This window comes from Podarcis gaigeae (assembly GCF_964106915.1).
Source record: "Podarcis gaigeae genome assembly, chromosome: 7".
NCBI classification, from domain to species: domain Eukaryota; kingdom Metazoa; phylum Chordata; class Lepidosauria; order Squamata; family Lacertidae; genus Podarcis; species Podarcis gaigeae.
Window position 1 is genome coordinate 48,246,190 of NC_139683.1, and position 14,200 is coordinate 48,260,389.

Here is a 14,200-nt window from a genome sequence, read left to right on the forward strand (position 1 = left end):
CAACATGATCCCCTGGTGTCATGCACATGAAGTCCTGACGTGTCTTTGCACCCGGCTCCGCGTTCGTCCTCAACAATGGGGGGAAGCCCCCTCAAAAAAAGATTGAGGGGGCCCAAAGAGTTCCCTGGAGCCAGCACCTATGGTCACTGCACTTGAAAAGATAGGCCTGAGAATCCCCTTTGACATTCTAAGAATCCCCTTAGAATCAACTATGGGACCTTCAAGGATTTCAGGCAGCTCCCTGAGCGGGGTGTAGACACTGGAAGGGCAGGTCCTTCCAGTCTTCTGAAGCTTTCAGATGACCTTGGTCCTATGCTGAGACAACATATTCCACTGCTCAGCCACCAGAGCTACCCAAGGGTCTGATCTGCCTCACCTTCACCTCTCCTCACCCTGCCCAGAAGAAGCTCTGGTAAGCTCCACAAGTCCCAGCAGAACAAAATACCTGGTGACTGTTTTGATTCCTCCACAATGACTGTATCTTGCATCATTATAGAGCATTGGGAATGGCCAGCCACCACAAAACCTTGTGGAGAATCTTCACAAAGTGGCCTTTTTCTGGAGGGAAGAAAACAGTCTTCTGAGAAATTTCAGCTCAGCTCTGGTTTTGAGTGTTAGCTTCCAGACACCTAAGCTATTGCAGAGGAAGGGAGCTTTTTTATATATACATAAAATTAGTAACAATAACAAAAACTGATTTCTGGCCACTCATGGCTCCAGTTTCCTAGTTAAGAAAACAATGTGTGGTTAGGGTGGAGCTGAACATTTCTTCCTTTTTCTTGTTTCCAACAAAATGATCATGTTGGGCTCAGAAATGTGCACATGTTTTGTGAAACATTCTAGAAGAATAATGACGGGCTGATAATTATCAGTTAAATTAAGCTGACATTTGTACTGGATTCTAGATATGCATAAATTAGATACAATTATTCCACCGAGGTGATTCATTTGAATAAAAACCTTACAAGCAGCTTGGCCCAGCCTTGGTGGATGGGCTTGCGGAAGTCACAATATTTCTTGCTCATAACATGTGAATAATCCTTGCCCACCTCCAGGGAAAAATGAAAATGAATGGGCTAAGGAAATGTGACTGTATCATATTCACTAAGAGTTTCCCGTTTGTGGATGCAGTGAACACAGGCAGCTTGGCTCCCTGGAAGCAGAGTGGAGGAGCAGGTGGAGGAGTCTATCTATTTATGTTTTCTCTGTTTGAGAGGCCCCTGCATTGTACTGGCAGTATTAGAGATGGGGCAAACTTTCCTTACTGACCCCACGTGCATCCAAGGGTTTAGTGGAGAGAGGGACTAGGACCTGTGAGACCAGGGTTCAAATCCCCACTTAGCCATCAAGCTCATTGGGCCAATCACTGTCTCTCAGCCTATCCTATCTCACAGGGTGTTGTAGGGATGAAATGAAAAGGGGGAGTACGATGCACAGCTTCTTGAATACAATACAATCAATCAGTCAATGGGCAATGCGGCACAGAGGTGGGTGTACTATGAAACTAATGAAACTAAAGCTTCATAACCCCCAACCCCAGAGGGTCCCCAGAAGTGACTTTAGTGCACATTGCTTTTAAAAAATGGGTCTAGTAGACTCAGTGCTTTTTTTCTGGGGGTACGCATACCCCTAAGCATTTTGTGAATCTTTGTACTTTTGTCCATTCACTGTATTTATTTTTTCTGATGGTTTTCTTGAGTCAAAATGAGAGTACCCCTAAATATTTTTAGGGGGGAAAGCACTGAGTAGACCCAATTTTGAGTCACTCGACTCAAATTGATTTACAGTGGAACCTTGGTTCTCGAACTTAATCCGTTCAACTCCCAAAACTGTTTGAAAACCAAGGCATGTCTTCCAATTGGCTGCAGGAGCTTCCTGCACTCAGTCGGAAGCCACGGAAACAGTGCCGGACGTTCGGCTTCTGAAAAGCGTTCACAAACCGGAACACTTACTTCTGGGTTTGCGGTGTTTGGGAGCCGATTAGTTCGGGAGCCAAGCCTTTCGGGAACCAAGGTATCACTGTCTTTTCGTTCAGTAGAGTTCAGCAATCCCAACGTTTGAGAGTCACAGGCATTGTAAAGGTGTGTTGTGGAACAACCCCAATGAAAAAGATAACCGTGGTTACCCAGACCTCGTTGCTGGGTGCAAAGGACCCCCATGACAGTTCAAGCTTCAGGGCCCTCAAAATGTAGGTCTGTCACTGATGCTGCATCAGCTATAGAGGAAAGAAGAGGGCAGCCTTCCAAATAAGAACCTGCTCAGTTATTTGTCCCCCCCCTTCACTTTTCCCCTCCCCAGCCAACCCCAACCTGCCTTCATCCTCTGTTCCTGCTTGACCATATTGACCCTTTTGCTGCCCCACAGTGCTTTCTCTCTTGCTGTAGGGATACACTAGAGCTTTCTCCTGAATGGTCCTTTCCAGCCTGGAGACACAGTGGGAATAGGCAGGAGAAGGAATGATACAGCATAAAACACCCCATAGGGGATACGTTGCTACTGCTAGAGGGAGCAATAAATCTGAACATTAAAATCAAGCATTCTTTTACCATGTTCCCTGCATCAAGGCAGCTGGAAAACATATGCTAATGGAAAATATATATTGTCTGCTAATCTAATACTCATAAAATTAGCACATCAATCATGAAAATTAGACAATAAAGTCTTACTCTCCCCCCGCAAAAAAAAATCCTGCAAAAATATATTGCAAAAATAATTAAGAGATAATGTCATTTGGATAGAGCTTCATCATAAGACAATGAGCTCCATTTGCAAGATTAAAAAAATGACAAATCACAGGCATTTATCAAAAACTATCAAGTCAAAGGCATGTTTTTTCAAAGCAAGAGGCACATATTCGTTGACAACATTTCATTACAATGACACTATTTCTATTAAAGTGTGTGATTGATGGATGCTCAGGGCAATTGAGTGACAATTTGTTCATCTTTTCTCCTTTTTTAAAGCACTGGATTCTGATTAGCTTTAGGAACAAAGCTTCTCTCTGAGCCAATAAATATGAATAAAAATAGATTTTGGTTTTTTTAAAAAGGAAACTGTGGATACATGTTCATAAAATGGCCATCAGCTTATATTAAGCAATTAAATGTGACACAACATGATCTGACCAGTTCGACTCTCATTTTTTCAAGAATGGTCACTGGATAGTAGCCAACAGCTGAATTGCTTCCAAACTCTTAAAAAGAGATTGGCAGCTTTTGATTACAGGGATGTGTTCCAGATTATTTTTTAAAGACAGCTTGGCTATCTCTTTTGGCAGGAAATGTGGCAATTTCCACAACTCGCAAGTTGTTGTTTTGATAAACCCTTAGCATTTGGCTGGATTAGGTTGCCCATTCTCCATCACCAGCGACCTGAATGCCTGCAAAAATAAAATATGTTAGTTCTGGAGAATTTGCATTGAGTTGGGAGACAATGAGGTTTCAGTTCAGTGTCCTAGTGTGGTACTCAGCCCATCTCACAGTGCCATCCAATACATATTTACTCAAAGGTAAATTGCACTGCATTCAACGTGGATGGTTTAAGCTGTCATCCAATCTCAGATACAACAAAAATCACACCAACTGTTTTGGGGAGTGCTTTTGGTACCCCAGTGAAATTTTGGGGGGTGATTTTGGACCTCAGAAATTAGGTGCCTTTGCTGTCAGATGAAGTGTGTTTGTCAAAATCAAAATGCCCAGAACCAGTCAACACTTATTCAGAGGAGGTAGAATGATTCTGTGCAGTAAATCATCACTCCTGTCCCTGCATATCAAGTAAACACAATTTCTTTTCCTTTAATAAGCTATGGTTTTTATTCTCAGTTACCAGCAATCAACACTATTGATTAAAATGTTATGAATTTTTTGTAATTTGCAAATGACACAAAACTGAGGGGTAGCTAATGCTGCAGAAGACAGAATCAAAATTCAAAATGACCTTAACAGATTGGAGAACTGGGCAGAAGCTAACAAAATGAATTTCAATAGGGACAAATTTAAGGTTCTGCACTTAGGAAGAAAGAACCAGATGCACAAATATAGGATGGGGGACACCTGACTTACTAGTAGTACATGTGAAAAGGATCTAGAGATCTTGGTGGACCACAAGTTTAACATGAGTTAACAGTGTGATGCAGCAGCAAAAAAAGTGCATGCTATTCTAGGCTACATCCACAGAAGTATAGTGTCCAGATCAAGGGAAGTTACAGATAGGTAGCCGTGTTGGTCTGCCATAGTCAAAACAAAAAAAATTCCTTCCAGTAGCACCTTAAAGACCAACTAAGTTAGTTCTTGGTATGAGCTTTCGTGTGCATGCACACTTCTTCAGATACACACGTGTATCTGAAGAAGTGTGCATGCACACGAAAGCTCATACCAAGAACTAACTTAGTTGGTCTTTAAGGTGCTACTGGAAGGAATTTTTTTTGTTCAGATCAAGGGAAGTAATCGTACCACTCTATTCTGCCTTGGACAGACCACACGTGGAATAGTCAAATCTTGTTTTAAACTGCTAGCAAAAAGCAGAGTGTGGCGATCACACAGCGTCCCTGGATGTTTGATGGTCTATTGATCCCTGTGCCACCACTGCGATTGCTTCCCCGCTGCCACTAACCCATTTCTCTTGGGTACACATGGAGTCCAGACAGTTGTTAACATTAATCCAAATAAACAGGTTTATTTGATAAGCCTTAACAAGTTTATGGTTTCAGCTTATTTTTCTTGTCAGTTTCTTAATCTTAGTTTCTTTACCGGCCTATACCTTCCTAATAACTTGTAACTGATTAACCCAACTGTCTATCTGACTCCTCTTAACAGATTCTCTCACTCTCTCACATCAAACTATCCCAGCCCACAGACATATGCTCACTCTCCCTTCTCTAACACCTGACTGACTACTTAACAACACTAACTCTAACTCCTCCCCTTGGGTTCCCACTGGCCAATCACTTCACACTCATTTAATCCTTTCCTTATGACCCAGCATGATGTCAACTAGGAGGGCAAACACCACACAGAGCTATTAAGGAACAATGGGGAACCAAGTGCTGTGTCATTAAGGTTGTTTGGCAATGCAAAATAGCTGTTCTCTCCCCCCCCCCCTCCCTGCCCTGAAGTGGACAGAGAGGAAAATTGGCAGGTTGTCAAGGTGACAGGAACAGGGCATGATGTCAAAGGAAAATTTGCTCCTTTTGGAAAGCCTTTCCTACTCCCAGGAGGGAAGGGGTTGTGAGCGGGAGACGATACCTGCATCATGCAGGGGGTGGTCTGCCCCCTGCTTCAACTCCAGGGCTGGTGCCACGCCCCTCCCCAGTTGGGCACCCAATAGGGAAGCTCAGCGGGGGCGTGGCTTGCTGCTCAAACGCTGCCGCGGCAGCCATCCCCACCATTGCACACACATTTTCTTTGAGTCACCCACCCTCCACTCCCTTTAGCTTAGCTGTTCCTGAGACTTTGCTATGGACCTCTGGTTGGTCACCCTGTTTAACCAGGGGGCCTGGTAGGAGTTTTTTTTCCAATTGACTAAATTGGCCCGGCCTCTTGGTTTTTTTCGCCTACCTCGTAGCAACCGTCACAACTTCCGTCGTATTTGGCGGTTAGGCATTGGAATGTGTTGTTGGTGTTTCGGGGGGCAAGGTGTGGCCATCGCCTTCCCCGACAATTTTGGGTATTCCGCTAAAGGAATCCGGTGGTCGTGGATCCTGTCTGATGCCCGTGTGGCGGGGGGCCATGGCACGACCCTCGGTGACATCAGGAAGAGAGCCTATAGTTGGATTAGCATCAACAGGCTTTCCCTACTTGTGGTTAACCCCTCCTCAGACTCACCCCTCTACGAGTGGGTGGAGTCTAATGTTCCATGGTCCAATGCCTAAGCCAATACCTTCTCACACACTGTAATCAATAAAGTTGTGGCCTTTACCTTACCCATTAACCTTACATTCTGTGTCCACGTGTCTTTATTCCCCAAGCGGGGACCAGCAAATCTAAAGGTTTGCTGGGAAAGAGTGGGGCAGAATTCCATGGGTCACTGTGAAGGTGAGAAGCAGGAATGGAGAAATGGCATATAGGATGGCTCTGAATTCAATGGCAGGTGCCAGGGAAGGGAAGGGCCAGATTTAGATTTGATGAGGCCCTAAGCTGCTGAAGGCAATGGGGCCCTTTATATGTCCAGCTGTTTTTTGTCAACAAGAAATTGTCACTGTTTTTTGTGTTGAATATATGCTATATGGTAATTTATGGACCTAATAGGTATCTAAAGCCATTTGCACATAAAAAAACACTGTTGCTGTATGTAGGTTTTATTTTGTTTTTTTATCTTATATTTTGGAAATGTACACCCAGTTGTTTTTTTCCTTTAAGTTTTTTGGGGGGCCCCAAGAGAGTGGGGCCCTAAGCTATAGCTTGTTTAGCTTATACGTAAATCCGGCACTGGTTGTACATATCTGTTAATAAGCTATATTTCAAAGACACTGCAGATGCTGCACTGCCTTATTTCTCCCTGAAGAGACAGAGGTCCTGGCTGGGGGCCACAACCCTTGGAATCTCATGCACTGCTCAGCAGAGTAGTCTACCAAGTTTATTAAGCTTGCATGTTGAACACGCTGCTTTATGGAAGTGACTCTTGGGCAACTTACAACCGTCAGGAGTGATGCCTCACTACCCTCCACAAGTGCTGCCTCAGGAAGATTTTGGGCATCACATGGCAGGACAGAGTCTCAAAGCCCACATTCCCAGCATATTCACATCTCTCAGTGACATATGTTGGCTTGGCCATGTCCACAGAATGGGAGATGGCAGGATCCCCAAGGGACCTGGCTTCAGGGAGCAGGTCTGGTGGCAGAGCAACTGTGTGTTACAAAGATGTCTGCAGACATGACATGAAGGCTGGCAATGCCAACCTGGGAATCCCTTGCAGACAACTGAAGTGCCTGGAGACAGACAGGTCACGCATCCATAGCAGTCACCAAAGGAAGAACAATGGCTGGGAGGAGCGCAGAGAGAAGAAATGCCATGATGTATCTGCGGCAGCACAACCAAACGCCTTCATCTGCCTTAATTGCAACAAAACATGTCTTTCCCATATTAGTCTCTACAGGTAAGGCAGGTGCTGCAACCTTCAAAGAGTTTGACTTCACCACCCCCCCAAGGCGTACTCCTCCATTGTATCTCAAGACAGATAGACAGAGACTGGGGTAGCTTATAGCTGTATCGAGGATTAAGAGGCAATATGCTAGCAATCTTCAAATATCTGAAGGGCCAAAGCAGATGCACCAGATGATAGGACCCAAAATAATGTGTTCAATAAATAATGCAAGAAAGAGGGTATAAAAATGTGTAAAGGTAAAGGGACCCCTGACCATTAGGTCCAGTCATGACCGACTCTGGGGTTGCAGTGCTCATCTCGCTTTATTGGCCAAGGGAGCTGGTGTACAGCTTCCGGGTCATGTGGCCAGCATGACTAAGTTGCTTCTGGCGAACCAGAGCAGCACACGGAAACGCTGTTTCCCTTCCCGCTGGAGTGGTACCTATTTATCTACTTGCGCTTTGACATGCTTTCGAACTGCTAGGTTAGTAGGAGCAGGGACTGAGCAACGGGAGCTCACCCCGTCATGGGGATTCAAACTGCCGACCTGCTGATCGGCAAGTCCTAGGCTCTGTGGTTTAACCCACAGAGCCACCCGCATCCCAAAGATGTGGTAGGAACATATTAAAAACTTGCCAGGTCCAGTGTGAAGCAGCTCACAGCCTTCAACATTGCCCCTCTCCACCCACCTTACCTAAAGTGTAGCAGACTTACCAGGCATGTCGCATTTCCTTTGATTCCTGATGCTTGCTTGCTTATTTATTTATTTATTTATTTATTTATTCCCTGGGGTTTTTGTTTGCATGTTGATCTCTTGAATGATTAGAACTCGAATGCTCCTGACAGGCCACGGTGGAGGGCAATAAGAGGAGTGGATACAATAAAACAAAGCAAAACATTAATCTTTCTTTTTTTGTTTTTAAGGCAGCTAAGTTTCACCTCCGTTATCTGATTCATCCACTGAGAAAATATGTGTGATCAAAATATTGTTTAAAAAATATCAGAACCTGTTGTCCTTTCTGCAATATAAATACAAACACCTGCGTTCCGTGTTAAATCTGCCACACATTTTGCCAGAAGTTTGGTTTCACAATCTGACTAGATAGAAATGTTAGTGCTCCCTTTCAGTGAGGATTTTTAAAGAAACAAAATTACAATGGCTTGTTCTCTCCATGTTCAAAAAGCCGTTGATGGGGAGGAAAAATTGGCACATAATGCAGGCTTGGAAGACAAATAAATATTTTTTCCCATGACTATTGTTTAGTCAGGAATTTACTTATAAGCCCAGCTCAAGCTACTTATGATTATCTTAGCTAATTTAATGCTTTCCAGAAGGATTGGTTCATGCTCATTCTATAGGTTGTATCCAACTAAATCACTGCATGTGCAGAATGCATGTGAGCACAAATTATTTTAAAGGAAAATACAAATTCTTCAGTTTGTGGGGTGCTTTTTATCAGCCTAAGAGGCCCACAGTAACAACTTGCTTCTTCCATATTAATTTAAACAAATGGAAGGGTCATTAGTTTTGAAAGTCCAAAACACAAAAAGGGCTCAAAGGATTTCCTGTATAAAAACAAACTGAAGTCCTTTCCTAACCACATTGCCATACATGCTTATTGCCTAATCATGCAGCCAAATTACACCATGCACACCTGCAGCTAAATGCCAAAAGTAGACTAACATTGCCCAATGAGAACCAAACCCCAATGGTTGATGTTCAAGTATAGACTTTGACAAGCTTTCCTCATTTGCTGGAAACCAAAGAATGGGAAAGTATTGTTGTGCTCAAGTCATGTTTGCTGGTTTCCCACCAGCATCTATGGTTGGCGATGCTGAAAGGAGTTGATGTCTTTAAGACCACAATTCTGCCTGACTCCCCACTCATCAATCAAAGACTATAATCCTAAACAAATTGACAGGGGAGTAAGCCTCATTGAGCATAATAGGAGTTATTTCCAATTAAACATCTATAGTTGTGCACAGCTAGAAACAACTGAGTATCCTCCTTTCCCAACACAGCCTTTATATGATAAATATTTCCTTACTACTTTTTCCCACATAGCACATACTAATCAGCCTCACAAATTCACAGTATGTCATTATTACATGTTTACTACAATCCACTCATATTTGAAGCTTCATCAAGACTATTTTGTGCTGTTTATTTGCCCGGCATGAATTCTTGAGTACACAGAAAGCCCACACTTTGTGAATAAATATAGCGCATTGTAGCCTAGATACAGGTAGCGTGAGAGTGTAAGTACATAATAATGATATGCTGCAAACATATAGAATCTATAATTTGCACTTGCTTCTTTGCTAAAGGCCAAGTAAAGCCAGGAGATTTTATAAAGTTTGTGGGAAACAACACAAATTGCAAATAAGCCATTTCAATACATAACAATTTGAGCAATTAGCTAAGCATATGGGACAACTTGCTTAGTACTTTGTAACAGCACAGTCATAAGCATGTTTACGCAGATGGAGTCCCACTGAGTTCTATGACACATAGTCGCAAATAGCTGGTTTTGTTTTATCACTTGTTGTTTGCTACCCAGGTCTCCCAGGGCAAGAAATGAATTCAATATATAAAATAAGTAAGTGTTCATAGGATTGCACCTTGACAAGAGACAACAGAGAAGCAGTTCTGTTTCATTTTAATAGGTGCTTATTGAAAATCTAAAGTGCTCACTTTACATAAATCATGACTTCTGTGCTTATGTGAAATCCTCCTTCCTGTATCTGCTTATAGAAAAGAAATAAAAATTATTAACACCCAATGGTCTTGGAAAAGCTGTGACTGGCATTTGAGAAGCCAATTGATGCTTCCTGTTACAAATGTGCTTAGTCAGAAGATGTGCAAATTATCCTGTCACTCAACAGGCGCAGTTACATTTTCAACTACGGTAGTTTGAGACAAGTGTATCCTATCAGGTCTAAACAGGGCTGTTCTCAAATACGATGCCAGGGTGCCGAATCACCTGGCCTCCAAGTTGCTACATTGTGCGCTGCATTGCCCTGTTCATTTTCCCTCCTCACCCTCACTCATGCCCAATGCCCCCACACAAGGGGCGCCGACTTATAAAATATATTGGGGGGGGCCCATACCGACTTATAAAAAATATTGGGGGGCCCAAGACCTCCAAACCGCTGCTGCTGGGGGAACGAAAGGGGCGAGCCCCGGGCTGCCCCGACCTTAAGTGAACCTTTGAGGGCCCGCCCTTTGCGGTAGCCGATTGGCTGCCGCCATGGGCAGTGAATATTAATGAGCTAGGGGGAATCCCCGCTTCTCGCAAGGCTGACGCCAGCCCCGCGAGATTGTTGATGGGTCGAGAGCCCGCAACCCCCCCCCTAGATCGGGAGTGGCTTTGTTTTAACTCATTACTGAATGTATTTTAAAAGGTAACTATCGTCAAACAAGGAAAATAAAAAATACCAACATAATTTTGTGATTTTACAAAGCATAATATAACTAATAATTTTCTTAAATTATTGGGGGGGCGGAGCCCCCCAAACGAATTTTTGAGGGGGCTCGGGCCCCCTCAGGCCCCATGGAGTCGGCGCCTATGCCCCTCACAGCATAGTGCTCCCCTGTAGGGAGGGAGTGAGGAGCGTATTCCTCAATGGTTTCAGGCACTTCCTGGCCCCCACTGTAGCTGCCATGGCCCCCTTTTGCCTGCATCGTCTCCCCTGAGAGGCTCACAGCACTAATAAGTATCTATATATCACTTATATATACTTAAAAGTTCCTTTGGTTCAGTGCCATGGCAAAAGAGGGGAGGGAGCTCCCAGACTCACAGCCTTTGACTTTCACTTCTGCCACTACCAAGTATTTTGACCACTTGAAAAGTGCCAGCTGCTAATCCAGGGGTCAGAAAACTTTTTCAGCAGGGGCTGGTCCACTGTCCCTCAGACCTTGTGGGGGGCTGGACTATAAGGATATACTCTACTCATGTAAAAACACGTTGATTCCGAGACTGTCTGTGGGCCAGATTTAGAAGGCGATTAGGCTGGATCCGGCTCCCGGGCCTTAGTTTGCCTACCATCTGCTAATCTTTAGCTGCTTCAGAGACCCACACATGTCTCTGTCACCACCTCCACCACATTCTTCAGGCACTGAGGAGGAGGATGCCATTTTCAGCATTTGGCTGCTTTGGCTGCTCTTCCATGACTCCTTCTCCTGACCAAATCTATCCTCCACTGATGTCATAATGGAGCACAGTTGGCTTATACAGACCAGAGCTACTCCCCCCAGCTCACTTGCAATTGGCTACAATCCTGGGCAAACCCTAACATAAGGTTACCAGATTTTTTTCAATGAATCCGGGGACACTTTTCAACTTCCTACTAAATAGATGGATTTTGTCAGGGGACTGATTTGTAAATCCGGGGACTGTCCCTGGGAAAGGGGGCCGTCTGGCAACCTTACCCTAACAGCCTAGTGCAGCTGGTTGAGGAGGAAATGGTATCCTCTGCCTGCTCCTTCACGGCCACGCTGGAGCACAACTACCACCTCCCTCCAGCAGCCGGTAAGTAGTCTTTACAAATATGTTTAATCAGAGCATGTGCAAATTATGCTGTCGCTCAAAGGGCATTTTCAATTGGTTCATTAGAATTCAGGAGGGTGTGTGTGTGTGCTGACTTACAGTGGAATGCTGTATGTGCCTACTCAAAAGTAAACCTCACTAAGCTCCGTGGGCGTAGCCAAGGGGAGGGGGCAGGGTGGCAGCTGCCACCCCTAAATCAAGTAAATCAATAAAAATACTTAACTAAGTGAGGTTCTCCTCCCCTCCCCAACATGAAGCTTGCCCCAGCTAATAGAATTCCTGGCTACACCCATGCTAAACTCAGCAGGGCTTGCACCCAGATAAGGAAGTATAAGATTCCCTCTTAAGCTATATAACGACCCCATAATGAGACTCGGTGCATTCAACCAACCATGAATTGTAAATATTTATGAAAGTGTGCCCTTGCCTCTTGAATCCTAGAAGAACCACTTATATTTTTCAATAAGCAATGTGACTAGTGCATCACTGCTTAGAAACGAAGGGCTCATTCTATTCAAAGAGGCTGGACTTGCATTGTATAGAACAAGGACACAGGCTCATTGTGGAAACTACCAATAGATATCAGTGGCAGTTTCTTCTCCCCCTTTTTTGTTTTGTTAACAAAAAATCAACCTATCTAGATGTTTTTTTAATTACAAAGAAACAGCTGCATTAACATTATAATATATAAGACAATCCATCTGAGTTAAGGTGAAAGCACAGTGTTAATTTTTAGTTCTAATTAGAATCTGAAAGCACATTTTCTACAATGCAAGGCATATGGTTTAACCTACACAAGCTATGCTAATTGTGTATTACAGTAATTATGCCTTTCTTTTAAGTATCTGTACACAAAGTATTGCTAAATTTAGTTCTCTGTCACATGCATTGAATAAGTTTTATAAAGGCTTTGGGGGGGGTGTGGAATGGACGAAAGAGTTACCAGTGCATATTTATTCTCTGTTGCCTTATTAAGCGAGATTTTGCAGTTCAGAGTAAAATACTCATCAATATAGGCAAATCCTATATATGAATAGTGAACTCATTATACAAGCACATATCTTAATGTTGCCCAAACAGCTCAATTCACACACAGAAGGGCAGAGACAGCAGGAATGTGGGAACCCAGAGACCTGAAGAAGTAGGGGGGGGGGTAACCCCAAGGGGAAATCCAAACAACTCAATGAGAACTGAGCATGCTCAATGGCTGCAGAATGCTGAAGAGTAGGGGATGGAGGCAAGTTTTTTTGGGGGGAGGATAGAATGGCTTTTCCTGAAAAAAGGTATGGCTGGTGTAAGCCCTGACACACGTCAGCATGAAGCCTTTACCATTGTTCTGCTGATTAGGAACAGGAAATCCAGATCACATAAGCATAAAGTTCCATACAGATTCAGATCAAAGGCTTTGCTCATGAAAGGCAGGCTAGCTGAAACAGACCTTCACTTGCTGGTTGGAACCCAGTGCTGAGGGAGCACTGTATGTGGCAGTTACCTTTTATTGTTAGCTGCCTTGAGCGTGCTAATAGAAATGCTGATTCTAAATAAAATCAATAAATCTGCAAACTGGATAATTGTAAACTAACAGAATTATTTAATCTTCATCAGATGACCCTTGGGGTCCCTTCCAACTCTACAATTCTATGATTCTGTGATCACCACCATCTAGATGATTTTATCTAGAGGCAATCTCCATAAACCCACATAATCGTTTATAGTGTGTAAACAGTTTTGTTTCCGTTACGCAATCCTTCCCTTGAAACGCCACAGTACAATATTGCTGGATGTGATGCCCTGGTGCTGTGGCTTGAGGGTGTTTTTGTGTGTTTCTGCCAAATATATTTGCAGTCAGAATCAAGTAAATGAAAAAGATAAGCCTTGTGAGCTTTCCCTCTCTGATTTTGACCGCAAGTGAAATTGATCAATTATGAGGATGTGTGCTGAAGCATAGATTTGGGTGATTGCATAGCCGAAAAAGGCTTCCTTATCGGTAAAGAAACTGACAATTCCTGATGGCTGCTGGGTGCGGAGAGGGATATTTTGGTATAGGACCACTGCACTGCACCTAAATGATGTATCTCACTACAAAGATGTGACTTTTAAAAGCATCACTGTGACAAATGGGTTCTATATGATTGGATCCCCTGTATACACATTAACCCATTTGTAGCACAAAAATGTAGTTTCTCTCAATCCGGAATCATTCATGCTCATCTTCAACATTCTGCTTTCAATCTAGATTGATTCTAGATCCTGCTGCCCACAAGGATGAGTATGATTGCTTGATAGGCGTTTGAAAAACCTCCCCTTGACTAGGTTATGCACGCCATTTCCTCCCTGCACATGTCCCAGATGAATGAAGCAAGTGGTGATTGCAATCACGGTTTACACCAGGGTTTCCCAAACTTGGGTTCCCAGCTGTTATTGGACTACAACTCCCATCTTCCTTAGCTAGCAGGACCAGTGGTCAGGGTTGATGGGAACTGTAGTCCAAAAACAGCTTGAAGCCTAAGTTTGGGAAACCCTGGTTTTCACCTACCCACAGTGTAACTGGGCAGGTGTGGATACTCTCT